Raw genomic sequence first — 18,548 nt, 5'->3', positions numbered from 1 at the left:
CATGTCCAGCATTCTGCCCCCAGAGTGTCCAGCATTCTGCCCCCAGCGTGTCCAGCATTTCTGCCCTCAGTGTCTCCAGCATTTCTGCCCTCAGTGTGTCCAGCATTCTGCCCCCAGCATGTCCAGCAACTCTGCCCCAGCGTGTCCAGCATTTCTGCCCTCAGTGTCTCCAGCATTTCTGCCCCAGTGTGTCCAGCATTCTGCCCCAGTGTGTCCAGCATTCTGCCCCCAGCGTGTCCAGCATTTCTGCCCTCAGTGTCTCCAGCATTTCTGCCCTCAGTGTGTCCAGCATTCTGCCCCCAGCATGTCCAGCAACTCTGCCCCAGCGTGTCCAGCATTTCTGCCCTCAGTGTCTCCAGCATTTCTGCCCCAGTGTGTCCAGCATTCTGCCCCAGTGTGTCCAGCATTCTGCCCCCAGTGTGTCCAGCATTCTGCCCCCTGTGTGTCCAGATTCTGCCCCTGTGTGTCCAGCATTCTGCCCCGAGTGTCTCCAGCATTCTGCCCCCAGTGTGTCCAGCATTCTGCCCCCAGCATGTCCAGCATTTCTGCCCCCAGCGTGTCCAGCATTCTGCCCCAGCGTGTCCAGCATTCTGCCCCAGTGTGTCCAGCATTCTGCCCCCACTGTGTCCAGCATTCTGCCCCCAGTGTGTCCAGCATTCTGCCCCGAGTGTCTCCAGCATTCTGCCCCCAGTGTGTCCAGCATTCTGCCCCAGCGAGTAAAGCATTCTGCCCCCAGCGTGTCCAGCATTTCTGCCCCCAGCGTGTTCAGCATTTCTGCCCCCAGTGTGTCCAGCATTCTGCTCCAGCGTGTCCAGCATTTCTGCCCCCAGTGTGTCCAGCATTTCTGCTCCCAGTGTGTCCAGCATTTCTGCTCCCAGTGTGTCCAGCATTCTGCCCCCAGCGTGTCCAGCATTTCTGCCCCCAGTGTCTCCAACATTTCTGCCCCCAGTGTGTCCAGCATTCTGCCCCCAGTGTGTCCAGCATTTCTGCCCCCAGTGTGTCCAGCATTTCTGCCCCCAGTGTCTCCAACATTTCTGCCCCCAGTGTGTCCAGCATTTCTGCCCCCAGTGTCTCCAGCATTCTGCCCCAGTGTGTCCAGCATTCTGCCCCAGAGTGTCCAGCATTCTGCCCCCAGAGTGTCCAGCATTCTGCCCCCAGCGTGTCCAGCATTTCTGCCCCCAGTGTCTCCAACATTTCTGCCCCCAGTGTCCAGCATTCTGCCCCAGAGTGTCCAGCATTCTGCCCCCAGTGTGTCCAGCATTCTGCCCCCAGTGTGTCCAGCATTTCTGCCCTCAGTGTCTCCAACATTTCTGCCCCCAGTGAGTCCAGCATTCTGCCCCCAGCGTGTTCAGCATTTCTGGCCCCAGTGTGTCCAGCATTCTGCCCCAGCGTGTCCAGCATTTCTGCCCCCAGTGTCTCCAACATTTCTGCCCCCAGTGTGTCCAGCATTTCTGCCCCCAGTGTGTCCAGCATTCTGCCCCAGTGTGTCCAGCATTCTGCCCCAGAGTGTCCAGCATTCTGCCCCAGTGTGTCCAGCATTCTGCCCCCAGCGTGTCCAGCATTTCTGCCCCCAGTGTCTCCAACATTTCTGCCCCCAGTGTGTCCAGCATTCTGCCCCAGTGTGTCCACCATTCTGCCCCCAGTGTGTCCAGCATTTCTGCCCCCAGTGTGTCCAGCATTCTGCCCCAGTGTGTCCAGCATTCTGCCCCAGAGTGTCCAGCATTCTGCCCCAGCGTGTCCAGCATTTCTGCCCCCAGTGTGTCCAGCATTTCTGCCCCCAGTGTGTCCAGCATTCTGCCCCAGTGTGTCCAGCATTCTGCCCCAGAGTGTCCAGCATTCTGCCCCCAGTGTGTCCAGCATTCTGCCCCCAGCGTGTCCAGCATTTCTGCCCCCAGTGTCTCCAACATTTCTGCCCCCAGTGTGTCCAGCATTTCTGCCCCCAGTGTGTCCAGCATTCTGCCCCAGTGTGTCCAGCATTCTACCCCAGAGTGTCCAGCATTCTGCCCCCAGTGTGTCCAGCATTCTGCCCCCAGTGTGTCCAGCATTCTGCCCCCAGTGTCTCCAGCATTCTGCCCCCAGTGTGTCCAGCATTCTGCCCTCAGTGTGTCCAGCATTCTGCCCCAGCGTGTCCAGCATTTCTGCCCCCAGTGTCTCCAACATTTCTGCCCCCAGTGTGTCCAGCATTCTGCCCCAGTGTGTCCACCATTCTGCCCCCAGTGTGTCCAGCATTTCTGCCCCCAGTGTGTCCAGCATTCTGCCCCAGTGTGTCTAGCATTCTGCCCCAGAGTGTCCAGCATTCTGCCCCCAGTGTGTCCAGCATTCTGCCCCCAGTGTGTCCAGCATTCTGCCCCCAGTGTCTCCAGCATTCTGCCCTCAGTGTGTCCAGCATTCTGCCCCAGCGTGTCCAGCATTTCTGCCCCCAGTGTCTCCAACATTTCTGCCCCCAGTGTGTCCAGCATTCTGCCCCAGTGTGTCCAGCATTCTGCCCCAGAGTGTCCAGCATTCTGCCCCAACGTGTCCAGCATTTCTGCCCCCAGTGTGTCCAGCATTTCTGCCCCCAGTGTGTCCAGCATTTCTGCCCCCAGTGTGTCCAGCATTCTGCCCCAGTGTGTCCAGCATTCTGCCCCAGAGTGTCCAGCATTCTTCCCCCCAGTGTGTCCAGCATTCTGCCCCCAGCGTGTCCAGCATTTCTGCCCCCAGTGTCTCCAACATTTCTGCCCCCAGTGTGTCCAGCATTTCTGCCCCCAGTGTCTCCAGCATTCTGCCCCCAGTGTGTCCAGCATTCTGCCCTCAGTGTGTCCAGCATTCTGCCCCAGAGTGTCCAGCATTCTGCCCCCAGTGTATGCAGCATTCTGCCCCCAGTGTCTCCAGCATTCTGCCCTCAGTGTGTCCAGCATTCTGCCCCAGCGTGTCCAGCATTTCTGCCCCCAGTGTCTCCAACATTTCTGCCCCCAGTGTGTCCAGCATTTCTGCCCCCAGTGTGTCCAGCATTCTGCCCCAGTGTGTCCAGCATTCTGCCCCAGAGTGTCCAGCATTCTGCCCCCAGTGTGTCCAGCATTCTGCCCCCAGCGTGTCCAGCATTTCTGCCCCCAGTGTCTCCAACATTTCTGCCCCCAGTGTCCAGCATTTCTGCCCCCAGTGTGTCCAGCATTCTGCCCCCAGCGTGTCCAGCATTTCTGCCCCCAGTGTCTCCAACATTTCTGCCCCCAGTGTGTCCAGCATTTCTGCCCCCAGTGTGTCCAGCATTCTGCCCCAGTGTGTCCAGCATTCTGCCCCAGAGTGTCCAGCATTCTGCCCCAGTGTGTCCAGCATTCTGCCCCAGAGTGTCAAGCATTCTGCCCCCAGTGTGTCCAGCATTTCTGCCCTCAGTGTCTCCAACATTTCTGCCCCCAGTGTGTCCAGCATTCTGACCCCAGCGTGTCCAGCATTTCTGTCCCCAGTGTCTCCAACACTTCTGCCCCCAGCGTGTACAGCATTTCTGCCCCCAGTGTGTCCAGCATTCTGTCCCAGCGTGTCCAGCATTTCTGCCCCCAGTGTCTCCAACATTTCTGCCCCCAGTGTGTCCAGCATTTCTGCCCCCAGTGTGTCCAGCATTCTGCCCCAGTGTGTCCAGCATTCTGCCCCAGAGTGTCCAGCATTCTGCCCCCAGTGTGTCCAGCATTCTGCCCCCAGCGTGTCCAGCATTTCTGCCCCCAGTGTCTCCAACATTTCTGCCCCCAGTGTGTCCAGCATTCTGCCCCAGTGTGTCCACCATTCTGCCCCCAGTGTGTCCAGCATTTCTGCCCCCAGTGTGTCCAGCATTCTGCCCCAGTGTGTCCAGCATTCTGCCCCAGTGTGTCCAGCATTCTGCCCCAGAGTGTCCAGCATTTTTGCCCCCAGTGTGTCCAGCATTCTGCCCCCAATGTGTCCAGCATTCTGCCCTCAGTGTGTCCAGCATTCTGCCCCAGCGTGTCCAGCATTTCTGCCCCCAGTTTCTCCAACATTTCTGCCCCCAGTGTGTCCAGCATTTCTGCCCCCAGTGTGTCCAGCATTCTGCCCCAGTGTGTCCAGCATTCTGCCCCAGAGTGTCCAGCATTCTGCCCCCAGTGTGTCCAGCATTCTGCCCCCAGCGTGTCCAGCATTTCTGCCCCCAGTGTCTCCAACATTTCTGCCCCCAGTGTGTCCAGCATTTCTGCCCCCAGTGTGTCCAGCATTCTGCCCCAGTGTGTCAAGCATTCTGCCCCAGAGTGTCCAGCATTCTGCCCCCAGTGTGTCCAGCATTCTGCCCCCAGTGTGTCCAGCATTTCTGCCCTCAGTGTCTCCAGCATTTCTGCCCCCAGCGTGTCCAGCATTCTGCCCCCAGCGTGTCCAGCATTTCTGTCCCCAGTGTCTCCAACATTTCTGCCCCCAGTGTATCCAGCATTCTGCCCCCAGTGTGTCCAGCATTCTGCCCCCAGTGTGTCCAGCATTCTGCCCCCAGCGTGTCCAGCATTTCTGCCCCCAGTGTCTCCAACATTTCTGCCCCCAGTGTGTCCAGCATTTCTGCCCCCAGTGTGTCCAGCATTCTGCCCCAGTGTGTCAAGCATTCTGCCCCAGAGTGTCCAGCATTCTGCCCCCAGTGTGTCCAGCATTCTGCCCCCAGTGTGTCCAGCATTTCTGCCCTCAGTGTCTCCAGCATTTCTGCCCCCAGCGTGTCCAGCATTCTGCCCCCAGCGTGTCCAGCATTTCTGTCCCCAGTGTCTCCAACATTTCTGCCCCCAGTGTATCCAGCATTCTGCCCCCAGTGTGTCCAGCATTCTGCCCCCAGTGTGTCCAGCATTCTGCCCCCAGTGTGTCCAGCATTTCTGTCCCCAATGTCTCCAGCATTTCTGCCCCCAGTGTCTCTAGCATTCTGCCCCCAGTGTGTCCAGCATTCTGCCCCCAGTGTGTCCAGCATTCTGCCCCAGTGTGTCCAGCATTCTGCCCCCACTGTGTCCAGCATTCTGCCCCCTGTGTGTCCAGATTCTGCCCCCAGTGTGTCCAGCATTTCTGCCCCCAGTGTGTCCAGCATTCTGCCCCGAGTGTCTCCAGAATTCTGCCCCCAGTGTGTCCAGCATTCTGCCCCCAGCATGTCCAGCATTTCTGCCCCCACTGTGTCCAGCATTCTGCCCCCTGTGTGTCCAGATTCTGCCCCCAGTGTGTCCAGCATTTCTGCCCCCAGCGTGTCCAGCATTCTGCCCCAGCGTGTACAGCATTCTGCCCCCAGCGTGTCCAGCATTTCTGCCCCCAGTGTCTCCAACATTTCTGTCCCCAGTGTGTCCAGCATTCTGCCCCCAGTGTGTCCAGTATTCTTCCCCCAGTGTGTCCAGCAATTCTGCCCCCAGCATGTCCAGCATTTCTGCCCCCAGTGTCTCCAACATTTCTGCCCCCAGTGTGTCCAGCATTCTGCACCCAGTGTGTCCAGCATTCTGCCCCCAGCGTGTCCAGCAATTCTGCCCCAAGCGTGTCCAGCATTTTTGCCCCCAGTGTGTCCAGACTTCCTCCCCCAGCGTGTCCAGCATTTCTGCCCTCAGTGTCTCCAGCATTTCTGCCCCCAGTGTGCTCAGCATTCTTCCCCCAGCGTGTCCAGCAATTCTGCCCCCAGTGTCTCCAACATTTCTGCCCTCAGTGTCTCCAGCATTCTGCCCCCAGCATGTCCAGCAACTCTGCCCCAGCGTGTCCAGCATTTCTGCCCTCAGTGTCTCCAGCATTTCTGCCCCGAGTGTCTCCAGCATTCTGCCCCCAGGGTGTCCAGCATTCTGCCCCCAGCATGTCCAGCATTTCTGCCTCCAGCGTGTCCAGCATTCTGCCCCAGCATGTCCAGCATTCTGCCCCAGTATGTCCAGCATTCTGCCCCCACTGTGTCCAGCATTCTGCCCCCAGTGTGTCCAGATTCTGCCCCGAGTGTCTCCAGCATTCTGCCCCCAGTGTGTCCAGCATTTCTGCCCCCAGCGTGTCCAGCATTCTGCCCCAGCGTGTACAGCATTCTGCCCCCAGCGTATTCAGCATTTCTGCCCCCAGTGTGTCCAACATTCTGCCCCCAGCGTGTCCAGCATTTCTGCCCCCAGTGTCTCCAACATTTCTGCCCCCAGTGTATCCAGCATTCTGCCCCAGTGTGTCCAGCATTCTTCCCCCAGTGTGTCCAGCATTCTTCCCCCCAGTGTGTCCAGCATTCTTCCCCAGCGTGTCCAGCATTTCTGCCCTCAGTGTCTCCAACATTTCTGTCCCCAGTGTGTCCAGCATTTCTGCCCCCAGTGTGTCCAGCATTCTGCCCCAGTGTGTCCAGCATTCTGCCCCAGAGTGTCCAGCATTCTGCCCCCAGTGTGTCCAGCATTTCTGCCCTCAGTGTCTCCAGCATTTCTGCCCCCAGTGTGTCCAGCATTTCTGCCTCCAGTGTGTCCAGCATTCTGCCCCCAGCGTGTCCAGCATTTCTGCCTCCAGTGTGTCCAGCATTCTGCCCCCAGTGTGTCCAGCATTTCTGCCCCCAGCGTTTACAGCATTCTGCCCCCAGTGTGTCCAGCATTCTGCCCCCAGCGTGTCCAGCATTTCTGCCCCCAGCGTGTCCAGCATTTCTGCCTCCAGTGTGTCCAGCATTCTGCCCCCAGCGTGTCCAGCATTTCTGCCTCCAGTGTCTCCAGCATTTCTGCCCCCAGTGTCTCCAGCATTTCTGCCCCAGCATGTCCAGCATTTCTGCCCCCAGCGTGTCCAGCATTTCTGTCTCCAGCATTCTGCCCAGTGTGTCCAGCATTCTGCCCAGTGTGTCCAGCATTTCTGCCCCCAGTGTGTCCAGCATTTCTGCCCCCAGTGTGTCCAGCATTTCTGCCCCCAGTGTGTCCAGCATTCTGCCCCAGTGTGTCCAGCATTCTGCCCAGTGTGTCCAGCATTCTGCCCCCAGTGTGTCCAGCATTCTTCCCCCAGTGTGTCCAGCATTTCTGCCCCCAGTGCTCCAGCATTCTGCCCCAGTGTGTACAGCATTCTGCTCCGGTGCCCCCTGGTTCGCGGCTCTCAAAAAAAAAAAAACAAGTTCTTACCTGGCCGTGCCCCGACGCAGCTCCCTCCCTCCACGCAGGTGAAGCGCGCACTCGCCGACAGCTGACAATGACCTCAAATGCCAGCGAAGTACGTGCTGCGGCTCACATCAGCTGCTAGCCTCCGATTGGCTGGCGGCTGTTAATTATTGACATGCGGGCGCGAGCCCGCACCCGCACGTCAATAGCGTTAAACTGCCGCAGCGGCGGTAGGGGCTCGGTGAGCAGATGAGACGGGGCCTGATGCTGGCCTCCTCTGCCCACCGGGCCCCATACGCGAGTCAGGGCAGTAATGCCCTGATAGCGGCCATGACTGGGGTATGTGAAGAATAACCTCATGACCCAATACCAACATGGGTTTACTAGGGACCGTTCCTGTCAGACATATCTGATCAATTTCTATGAAGAGGTAAGTTCCGGACTGGACCAAGGGAACCCAGTGGACATAGTGTATATGGACTTTTCAAAAGCTTTTGATACAATGCCACACAAAAGGTTGATACATAACATGAGAATAATGGGGATAGGGGAAAATATGTGTAAGTGGGTTGAGAGCTGGCTCAGGGATAGGAAACAAAGGGTGGTTCTTAATGGAGCACACTCGGACTGGGTAGCGGTTAGCAGTGGGGTACCACAGGGGTCAGTATTGGGCCCTCTTCTTTTTAACATATTTATTAATGACCTTGTAGGGGGCATTCAGAGCAGAATTTCAATATTTGCAGATGACACTAAACTCTGCAGGGTAATCAATACATGGGAGGACAATTTTATATTTCAGGATGATTTATGTAAACTAGAAGCTTGGGCTGATAAATGGCAAATGAGCTTTAATGGGGATAAATGTAAGGTCATGCACTTGGGTAGAAGTAATAAGATGTACAACTATGCGCTTAATTCTAAAACTTTGGGCAAAACTGTCAATGAAAAAGACCTGGGTGTATGGGTGGATGACAAACTCACATTTAGTGGCCAGTGTCAGGCAGCTGCTACAAAGGCAAATAAAATAATGGGATGCATTAAAAGAGGCATAGATGCTCATGAGGAGAACATAATTTTACCTCTATACAAGTCACTAGTTCGACCACACTTAGAATACTGTGCACAGTTCTGGTCTCCGGTGTATAAGAAAGACATAGCTGAACTAGAGCGGGTGCAGAGAAGAGCGACCAAGGTTATTAGAGGACTGGGGGGTCTGCAATACCAAGGTTATTACACTTGGGGCTATTTAGTTTGGAAAAACGAAGACTAAGGGGTGATCTTATGTTAATGTATAAATATATGAGGGGACAGTACAAAGACCTTTCTGATGATCTTTTTAATCATAGATCTGAGACAGGGACAAGGGGGCATCCTATATGTCTGGAGGAAAGAAGGTTTAAGCATAATAACAGACGCGGATTCTTTACTGTAAGAGCAGTGAGACTATGGAACTCTCTGCCGTATGATGTTGTAATGAGTGATTCATTACTTAAATTTAAGAGGGGACTGGATACATTTCTGGAAAAGTATAATGTTACAGGGTATATACACTAGATTCCTTGATAGGGCGTTGATCCAGGGAACTAGTCTGATTGCCGTATGTGGAGTCGGGAAGGAATTTTTTTCCCCAATGTGAAGCTTAGGGCATGTTAGGTTAGGCTATGGGTTGAACTAGATGGACTTAAAGTCTTCCTTCAACCTGAATAACTATGTTATCATGACACTGTGATTGCTAAGGTCACCATGTCAGATTGTGCTTTCTAAAAGTACCGTCACATTTAGCGACGCTGCAGCGATATAGACAACGATGCCGATCGCTGCAGCGTCGCTGTTTAGGTCGTTGTGTGGTCGCTGGAGAGCTGTCACACAGACAGCTCTCCAGCGACCGATGATGCTGAAGTCCCCGGGTAACCAGGGTAAACATCGGGTTACTAAGCGCAGGGCCGCGCTTAGTAACCCGATGTTTACCCTTGTTACCATTGTAAAAGTTAAAAAAAAAAAAAACAGTACGCACTTACATTCTGGTGTCTGTCCCCCGGCGTCAGCTTCCCTGCACTGTGTCAGCGCCGGCCGGCCGTAAAGCAGAGCGGTGACATCACACACGCCGATCCAGCGATGACAGCGGGTGATCAGAGACCAAATAAAGGTCCTGATCATTCCCAGCGACCAACGATCTCCCAGCAGGGGCCTGATCGTTGGTCGCTGTCACGCATAACGATTTCGTTAACGATATCGTTGCTACGTCACAAAAAGCAATGATATCGTTAACAATATCGTTATGTGTGAAGGTACCTTAAGACTGGAATAGAGAAGTCTGCAGACATGTGCTGTATCTGGGGATAAATGTTTATTTCAGTTACTGCCTGCTACGTATCAGTACTGTGGTTCCTTTATAGTCTACAGTCTGATGTTGGCTGGGAAGAACAATTACCAGTATCGCCTTACCATTTAAAGGACATTGTGGTAGTTGTATCTAGTAGGTTCCTGTACTGCAACTATATATGGTAGGGGATGACCTGTTAATGCAATTGATCGCTGCACTGTACTAAACTTGGTCATAAATTCATGTACTAAATGATGTTTGATGATGATCATTGTGATGATCTATTAATGTACTTTTGCTAGTTTTAATGCTATATTCATGTACTGATGATTTTTTGGTTCTGGTGCTGTATTCATGTACTAATGATGGTACAGGTACTAATCACAGTTTTGGTGCGGTTTGGTGCTGTATTCCTGTTCTGATGGTGGTCCATTTGCTGTATTCAGTTACTTATGGTGGCTCTAATGATATATTCATATACTGATTTTGGTTCTTGTTCTATATTCATGCACTACAGGGTGGGATATTTATATGGATACACCTGGGTGTGCCATGTATATGGATGCACCTAAATAAAATGGAAATGGTTGGTGATATCAACTTCCTGCTTGTGGCACATTAGTATATGTGTAAGATGGGTGGTGACTAGAGTTGAGCGACCTTGACCTTTTTAGAGTCGAGCCGGGTTTTGCGAAACCCGACTATGTCCAAAGTCGGGTCGAGTGAAATCGGCCGATTATGACGTAAAGTCGGGATCGACCGAAACACGAAACCCAATGCAAGTCAATGGGGCAGCATAGTCGGCAGTGAGTGGGGGCCAGGAAAACACCTAGAGTGGCCATTTTAATGTCAAAACCATCCATTCTTCTTAATGAAGCTTGTCAAGCGTAATTTACCTTATAATAATTGGAAGGCATTTGAAATTGGGGGTCATTTGGCTAAAGTTGTGGGGGGTAGGGCTGGTTCAAGTAATTAGTGGGCCCAGGAAATCTGGACCACGTCACGGCAGTGGAGCAGGGAGAGGTAAGTATTTCAACTTTGCAAGTGCTGTGAACCTGAGCAAGCAGGGGGGGCCCACTCGTTGGCATTGGCACTGGCACAGGGCCCCTCAAAGTACAGCGGTGTGTTTGCACGGCGGGGGCGCCTCCCACCGGCAGCAACACTTTTGCGTACTATGAGAGGCCCTGTGCCAGTGACGTCGCCAACTAGTATTCCTCCCCCCACCTGATGAAGGAACCTGCACTTTCATCTGCACCTTCCTCTTTGTCCCCGTGTAAGGTGGTATGGTATGCGGGAAGAGCAACCTGACTTTCAGCAGGGTCACAATGTTGTTGTGTAGCGTGCACGGGGAATGTTGCGTTATGGGTCAATGTACCAGCAGACTCATCTATCACTGGCTGGGCAATGGGCACGATGAAGTGGAAACACAGATATAGGCCCAAAGAAGAAAGTGGGCTAAATGCAGTTCAAAATTGGTAACACAGGAATAACCAGGGGGCATTGCAGTGGAGGACAACTGGAATGAGAGGCTGACACAGAGAGTAGGGCCAAATCAGTAAGTAGTCGAAATGCAGTTCAAAATTGGCAACCGTAGTAAACAGGCGGCACAGCTTTGTTCAGTGGAGGAGAACAGCAAGGAGTGGCAGACACCGATAGTAGGCCCCAAACCAACTAGTACGCCAAATGCAGTTGTTCCATTTAACCACAATTTAATGAGAGCCTGAAGATAGAAGCTCAGGAAAGGCAACCTGGGGAACACCTTGGAGTGTAACACACCATCTCTCTCCACCCCATACCCATTTTGTATGGCCTAATGCAGTGTACTTTTCTACAACTACTAAACGAGAGTCGGAAGACCGAAGCAATGGCAAGGAAACCTGGGGAACACCTTAGAGTGTAACACACCCTCTCTCTACACCCCATACCCAATTTGAAGGCCTAATGCAGTGTAGTTTCCAAGAACTACTAAACGAGAGCCGGAAGATCGAAGCTCAGGAAAGGCAACCTGGGGAACACCTTGGAGTGTAACACACCCTCTCGCTACACCCCATACCCAATTTGAAGGCCTAATGCAGCGTAGTTTCCAACAACTACTAAACGAGAGCCGGAAGATCGAAGCTCAGGAAAGGCAACCTGGGGAACACCTTGGAGTGGAACACACCATCTCTCTACACCCCATACCCAATTTGAAGGCCTAATGCAGAGTAGTTTCCAAGAACTACTAAACGAGAGCCGGAAGATCGAAGCTCAGGAAAGGCAACCTGGGGAACACCTTGGAGTGTAACACAACGTCTCTCTACACGACGGAAGGGCTGATTCTTAGGAAGGAAGGCTGTTGGAAATAAGCATTGCGCGTCTGAGGGTGATTATATTCTTATTAGGTATATACTCACCCTCGGACGCGCCCTGCTTCTTTATTTGGAATGAATGTTTATTTGCAATGTGGTGTTGACTTTCTCTATTATTTTGGTAATTAATGATTTTATTATTTTCATTATTTTGCATCTTCTCGGCAATAATATAAAGAAGACGCGACAGGACAACACTCGGTGGATGCCATATGTGTGTTTTCAATTTAAAAAAACTTTCAGTTAACTACTTGCAGGAGAAAGTAATTGTAGCTGGTGGCCATTTTTAGTACTGTACCAGATTAGAGTTGTGTGTTTGTTTTTAATGTTAAAATGTCTGCATTTGATATCTCACCAGTATTTTCTTTTTTATAAGCAAAATACTTATTTTTATATTTTCTGATGTTGGTTCCAGGGGTACACGGCCAGCAGTGCCCTGGTCAGTGTAGTAGTAGTTGAAAGAATGGACCGCAGACAGGCATCGAAGGCCTAAAATAATAACACATGGCTGTAGGCAATTTTAAATTGGTTCCAGGGGTACACGGACAGCAGTGGTGTGGTCAGTGGAGGCCTAGTGGAAGGAGTGACCGCAGACAGGCATCGAAGGCCTAAAATAATAACACATGGCTGTAGGCAATTTTAAATTGGTTCCAGGGGTACACGGGCAGCAGTGACCTGGTCAGTGTAGTAGTAGTTGAAAGAATGGACCGCAGACAGGCATCGAAGGCCTAAAATAAAAAAATTGGGCTGGCTGTAGGCAATTTTAAATTGGTTCCAGGGGTACACGGGCAGCAGTGGTGTGGTCAGTGGAGGCCTAGTGGAAGGAGTGACCGCAGACAGGCATCGAAGGCCTAAAATAATAACACATGGCTGTAGGCAATTTTAAATTGGTTCCAGGGGTACACGGGCAGCAGTGACCTGGTCAGTGTAGTAGTAGTTGAAAAAATGGACCGCAGACAGGCATCGAATGCCTAAAATAATAACACATGGCTGTAGGCAATTTTAAATTGGTTACAGGGGTACACGGACAGCAGTGACCTGGTCAGTGTAGTAGTAGTTGAAAGAATGGACCGCAGACAGGCATCGAAGGCCTAAAATAAAAAAATTGGGCTGGCTGTAGGCAATTTTAAATTGGTTCCAGGGGTACACGGACAGCAGTGGTGTGGTCAGTGGAGGCCTAGTGGAAGGAGTGACCGCAGACAGGCATCGAAGGCCTAAAATAATAACACATGGCTGTAGGCAATTTTAAATTGGTTCCAGGGGTACACGGACAGCAGTGGTGTGGTCAGTGGAGGCCTAGTGGAAGGAGTGACCGCAGACAGGCATCGAAGGCCTAAAATAATAACACATGGCTGTAGGCAATTTTAAATTGGTTCCAGGGGTACACGGACAGCAGTGACCTGGTCAGTGTAGTAGTAGTTGAAAGAATGGACCGCAGACAGGCATCGAAGGCCTAAAATAAAAAAATTGGGCTGGCTGTAGGCAATTTTAAATTGGTTCCAGGGGTACACGGGCAGCAGTGGTGTGGTCAGTGGAGGCCTAGTGGAAGGAGTGACCGCAGACAGGCATCGAAGGCCTAAAATAATAACACATGGCTGTAGGCAATTTTAAATTGGTTCCAGGGGTACACGGACAGCAGTGGTGTGGTCAGTGGAGGCCTAGTGGAAGGAGTGACCGCAGACAGGCATCGAAGGCCTAAAATAATAACACATGGCTGTAGGCAATTTTAAATTGGTTCCAGGGGTACACGGACAGCAGTGGTGTGGTCAGTGGAGGCCTAGTGGAAGGAGTGACCGCAGACAGGCATCGAAGGCCTAAAATAATAACACATGGCTGTAGGCAATTTTAAATTGGTTCCAGGGGTACACGGACAGCAGTGACCTGGTCAGTGTAGTAGTAGTTGAAAGAATGGACCGCAGACAGGCATCGAAGGCCTAAAATAAAAAAATTGGGCTGGCTGTAGGCAATTTTAAATTGGTTCCAGGGGTACACGGACAGCAGTGGTGTGGTCAGTGGAGGCCTAGTGGAAGGAGTGACCGCAGACAGGCATCGAAGGCCTAAAATAATAACACATGGCTGTAGGCAATTTTAAATTGGTTCCAGGGGTACACGGACAGCAGTGGTGTGGTCAGTGGAGGCCTAGTGGAAGGAGTGACCGCAGACAGGCATCGAAGGCCTAAAATAATAACACATGGCTGTAGGCAATTTTAAATTGGTTCCAGGGGTACACGGACAGCAGTGACCTGGTCAGTGTAGTAGTAGTTGAAAGAATGGACCGCAGACAGGCATCGAAGGCCTAAAATAAAAAAATTGGGCTGGCTGTAGGCAATTTTAAATTGGTTCCAGGGGTACACGGGCAGCAGTGGTGTGGTCAGTGGAGGCCTAGTGGAAGGAGTGACCGCAGACAGGCATCGAAGGCCTAAAATAATAACACATGGCTGTAGGCAATTTTAAATTGGTTCCAGGGGTACACGGACAGCAGTGGTGTGGTCAGTGGAGGCCTAGTGGAAGGAGTGACCGCAGACAGGCATCGAAGGCCTAAAATAATAACACATGGCTGTAGGCAATTTTAAATTGGTTCCAGGGGTACACGGGCAGCAGTGACCTGGTCAGTGTAGTAGTAGTTGAAAAAATGGACCGCAGACAGGCATCGAATGCCTAAAATAATAACACATGGCTGTAGGCAATTTTAAATTGGTTCCAGGGGTACACGGGCAGCAGTGACCTGGTCAGTGTAGTAGTAGTTGAAAGAATGGACCGCAGACAGGCATCGAAGGCCTAAAATAAAAAAATTGGGCTGGCTGTAGGCAATTTTAAATTGGTTCCAGGGGTACACGGACAGCAGTGGTGTGGTCAGTGGAGGCCTAGTGGAAGGAGTGACCGCAGACAGGCATCGAAGGCCTAAAATAATAACACATGGCTGTAGGCAATTTTAAATTGGTTCCAGGGGTACACGGACAGCAGTGGTGTGGTCAGTGGAGGCCTAGTGGAAGGAGTGACCGCAGACAGGCATCGAAGGCCTAAAATAATAACACATGGCTGTAGGCAATTTTAAATTGGTTCCAGGGGTACACGGACAGCAGTGACCTGGTCAGTGTAGTAGTAGTTGAAAGAATGGACCGCAGACAGGCATCGAAGGCCTAAAATAAAAAAATTGGGCTGGCTGTAGGCAATTTTAAATTGGTTCCAGGGGTACAAGGGCAGCAGTGGTGTGGTCAGTGGAGGCCTAGTGGAAGGAGTGACCGCAGACAGGCATCGAAGGCCTAAAATAATAACACATGGCTGTAGGCAATTTTAAATTGGTTCCAGGGGTACACGGACAGCAGTGGTGTGGTCAGTGGAGGCCTAGTGGAAGGAGTGACCGCAGACAGGCATCGAAGGCCTAAAATAATAACACATGGCTGTAGGCAATTTTAAATTGGTTCCAGGGGTACACGGGCAGCAGTGACCTGGTCAGTGTAGTAGTAGTTGAAAAAATGGACCGCAGACAGGCATCGAATGCCTAAAATAATAACACATGGCTGTAGGCAATTTTAAATTGGTTCCAGGGGTACACGGGCAGCAGTGACCTGGTCAGTGTAGTAGTAGTTGAAAGAATGGACCGCAGACAGGCATCGAAGGCCTAAAATAAAAAAATTGGGCTGGCTGTAGGCAATTTTAAATTGGTTCCAGGGGTACACGGACAGCAGTGGTGTGGTCAGTGGAGGCCTAGTGGAAGGAGTGACCGCAGACAGGCATCGAAGGCCTAAAATAATAACACATGGCTGTAGGCAATTTTAAATTGGTTCCAGGGGTACACGGACAGCAGTGGTGTGGTCAGTGGAGGCCTAGTGGAAGGAGTGACCGCAGACAGGCATCGAAGGCCTAAAATAATAACACATGGCTGTAGGCAATTTTAAATTGGTTCCAGGGGTACACGGACAGCAGTGACCTGGTCAGTGTAGTAGTAGTTGAAAGAATGGACCGCAGACAGGCATCGAAGGCCTAAAATAAAAAAATTGGGCTGGCTGTAGGCAATTTTAAATTGGTTCCAGGGGTACACGGGCAGCAGTGGTGTGGTCAGTGGAGGCCTAGTGGAAGGAGTGACCGCAGACAGGCATCGAAGGCCTAAAATAATAACACATGGCTGTAGGCAATTTTAAATTGGTTCCAGGGGTACACGGACAGCAGTGGTGTGGTCAGTGGAGGCCTAGTGGAAGGAGTGACCGCAGACAGGCATCGAAGGCCTAAAATAATAACACATGGCTGTAGGCAATTTTAAATTGGTTCCAGGGGTACACGGGCAGCAGTGACCTGGTCAGTGTAGTAGTAGTTGAAAAAATGGACCGCAGACAGGCATCGAATGCCTAAAATAATAACACATGGCTGTAGGCAATTTTAAATTGGTTCCAGGGGTACACGGGCAGCAGTGACCTGGTCAGTGTAGTAGTAGTTGAAAGAATGGACCGCAGACAGGCATCGAAGGCCTAAAATAAAAAAATTGGGCTGGCTGTAGGCAATTTTAAATTGGTTCCAGGGGTACACGGACAGCAGTGGTGTGGTCAGTGGAGGCCTAGTGGAAGGAGTGACCGCAGACAGGCATCGAAGGCCTAAAATAATAACACATGGCTGTAGGCAATTTTAAATTGGTTCCAGGGGTACACGGACAGCAGTGGTGTGGTCAGTGGAGGCCTAGTGGAAGGAGTGACCGCAGACAGGCATCGAAGGCCTAAAATAATAACATATGGCTGTAGGCAATTTTAAATTGGTTCCAGGGGTACACGGACAGCAGTGGTGTGGTCAGTGGAGGCCTAGTGGAAGGAGTGACCGCAGACAGGCATCGAAGGCCTAAAATAATAACACATGGCTGTAGGCAATTTTAAATTGGTTCCAGGGGTACACGGGCAGCAGTGACCTGGTCAGTGTAGTAGTAGTTGAAAGAATGGACCGCAGACAGGCATCGAAGGCCTAAAATAAAAAAATTGGGCTGGCTGTAGGCAATTTTAAATTGGTTCCAGGGGTACACGGGCAGCAGTGGTGTGGTCAGTGGAGGCCTAGTGGAAGGAGTGACCGCAGACAGGCATCGAAGGCCTAAAATAATAACACATGGCTGTAGGCAATTTTAAATTGGTTCCAGGGGTACACGGGCAGCAGTGACCTGGTCAGTGTAGTAGTAGTTGAAAAAATGGACCGCAGACAGGCATCGAATGCCTAAAATAATAACACATGGCTGTAGGCAATTTTAAATTGGTTACAGGGGTACACGGACAGCAGTGACCTGGTCAGTGTAGTAGTAGTTGAAAGAATGGACCGCAGACAGGCATCGAAGGCCTAAAATAAAAAAATTGGGCTGGCTGTAGGCAATTTTAAATTGGTTCCAGGGGTACACGGACAGCAGTGGTGTGGTCAGTGGAGGCCTAGTGGAAGGAGTGACCGCAGACAGGCATCGAAGGCCTAAAATAATAACACATGGCTGTAGGCAATTTTAAATTGGTTCCAGGGGTACACGGACAGCAGTGACCTGGTCAGTGTAGTAGTAGTTGAAAGAATGGACCGCAGACAGGCATCGAAGGCCTAAAATAAAAAAATTGGGCTGGCTGTAGGCAATTTTAAATTGGTTCCAGGGGTACACGGGCAGCAGTGACCTGGTCAGTGTAGTAGTAGTTGAAAGAATGGACCGCAGACAGGCTTAGAAGGCCTAACATAACAAACTTGGGCTGGCTGTAGGCACTTTTAAATTGGTTCCAGGGGTACACGGGCAGCAGTGGTCTGGTCAGTGGAAGTCTAGTGGAAGGAGTGACCGCAGACAGGCTTCCAAGGCCTAACATAACAAACTTGGGCTGGCTGTAGGCACTTTTAAATTGGTTCCAGGGGTACACGGGCAGCAGTGGTCTGGTCAGTGGAAGTCTAGTGGAAGGAGTGACCGCAGACAGGCTTCCAAGGCCTAACATAACAAACTTGGGCTGGCTGTAGGCACTTTTAAATTGGTTCCAGGGGTACACGGGCAGCAGTGGTCTGGTCAGTGGAAGTCTAGTGGAAGGAGTGACCGCAGACAGGCTTCCAAGGCCTAACATAACAAACTTGGGCTGGCTGTAGGCACTTTTAAATTGGTTCCAGGGGTACACGGGCAGCAGTGGTCTGGTCAGTGGAAGTCTAGTGGAAGGAGTGACCGCAGACAGGCTTCCAAGGCCTAACATAACAAACTTGGGCTGGCTGTAGGCACTTTTAAATTGGTTCCAGGGGTACACGGGCAGCAGTGGTCTGGTCAGTGGAAGTCTAGTGGAAGGAGTGACCGCAGACAGGCTTCGAAGGCCTAACATAACAAAATTGGGCTGGCTGTAGGCACTTTAAATTGGTTCCAGGGGTACATGGGCAGCAGTGTATGGTCAGTGGAAGTCTAGTGGAAGGAGTGACGGCAGACAGTCTTCGAAGGCCTAACATAACAAAATTGGGCTGACTGTAGGCACTTTTAAATTGGTTCCAGGGTAACACGGCCAGCAGTGGCCTGGTCAGTGTAGTAGTTGTAGAAAGAAGGGACCGCAGACAGGCTTCGAAGGCCTAACATAACAAAAATGTCAAAACAATGGTATTGTCAGTGCCAGGCATTGAAGGATGTCAGCGGCTAGACTACACATTGGTGAAGCTGTGAGAGATAATTTTGCTAGTGGTAGAGCACTGTTTGAGCTGGGGGGGGAACTGTCTTGTGGCCGGCGGTACAGGCACAGGGCCCCTCATATTACAACGGTGTGTCTGACGTTGGGTGCGCACCACCACCGCCAGAGACACTTTATTGTACTATGAGGGACCCAGTGGCAGTGCCGTCGACCAAAAGCGGCCACACCCACCTCTTCAGACAAACAGCACTCTCAAGGGTCCAAGCGCAAAGTGGCGATA

This window comes from Ranitomeya imitator, chromosome 1 (genome assembly GCF_032444005.1).
Source record: "Ranitomeya imitator isolate aRanImi1 chromosome 1, aRanImi1.pri, whole genome shotgun sequence".
Taxonomy (NCBI): Eukaryota; Metazoa; Chordata; class Amphibia; order Anura; family Dendrobatidae; genus Ranitomeya; species Ranitomeya imitator.
Note: the sequence above shows the minus strand (reverse complement) of the source record.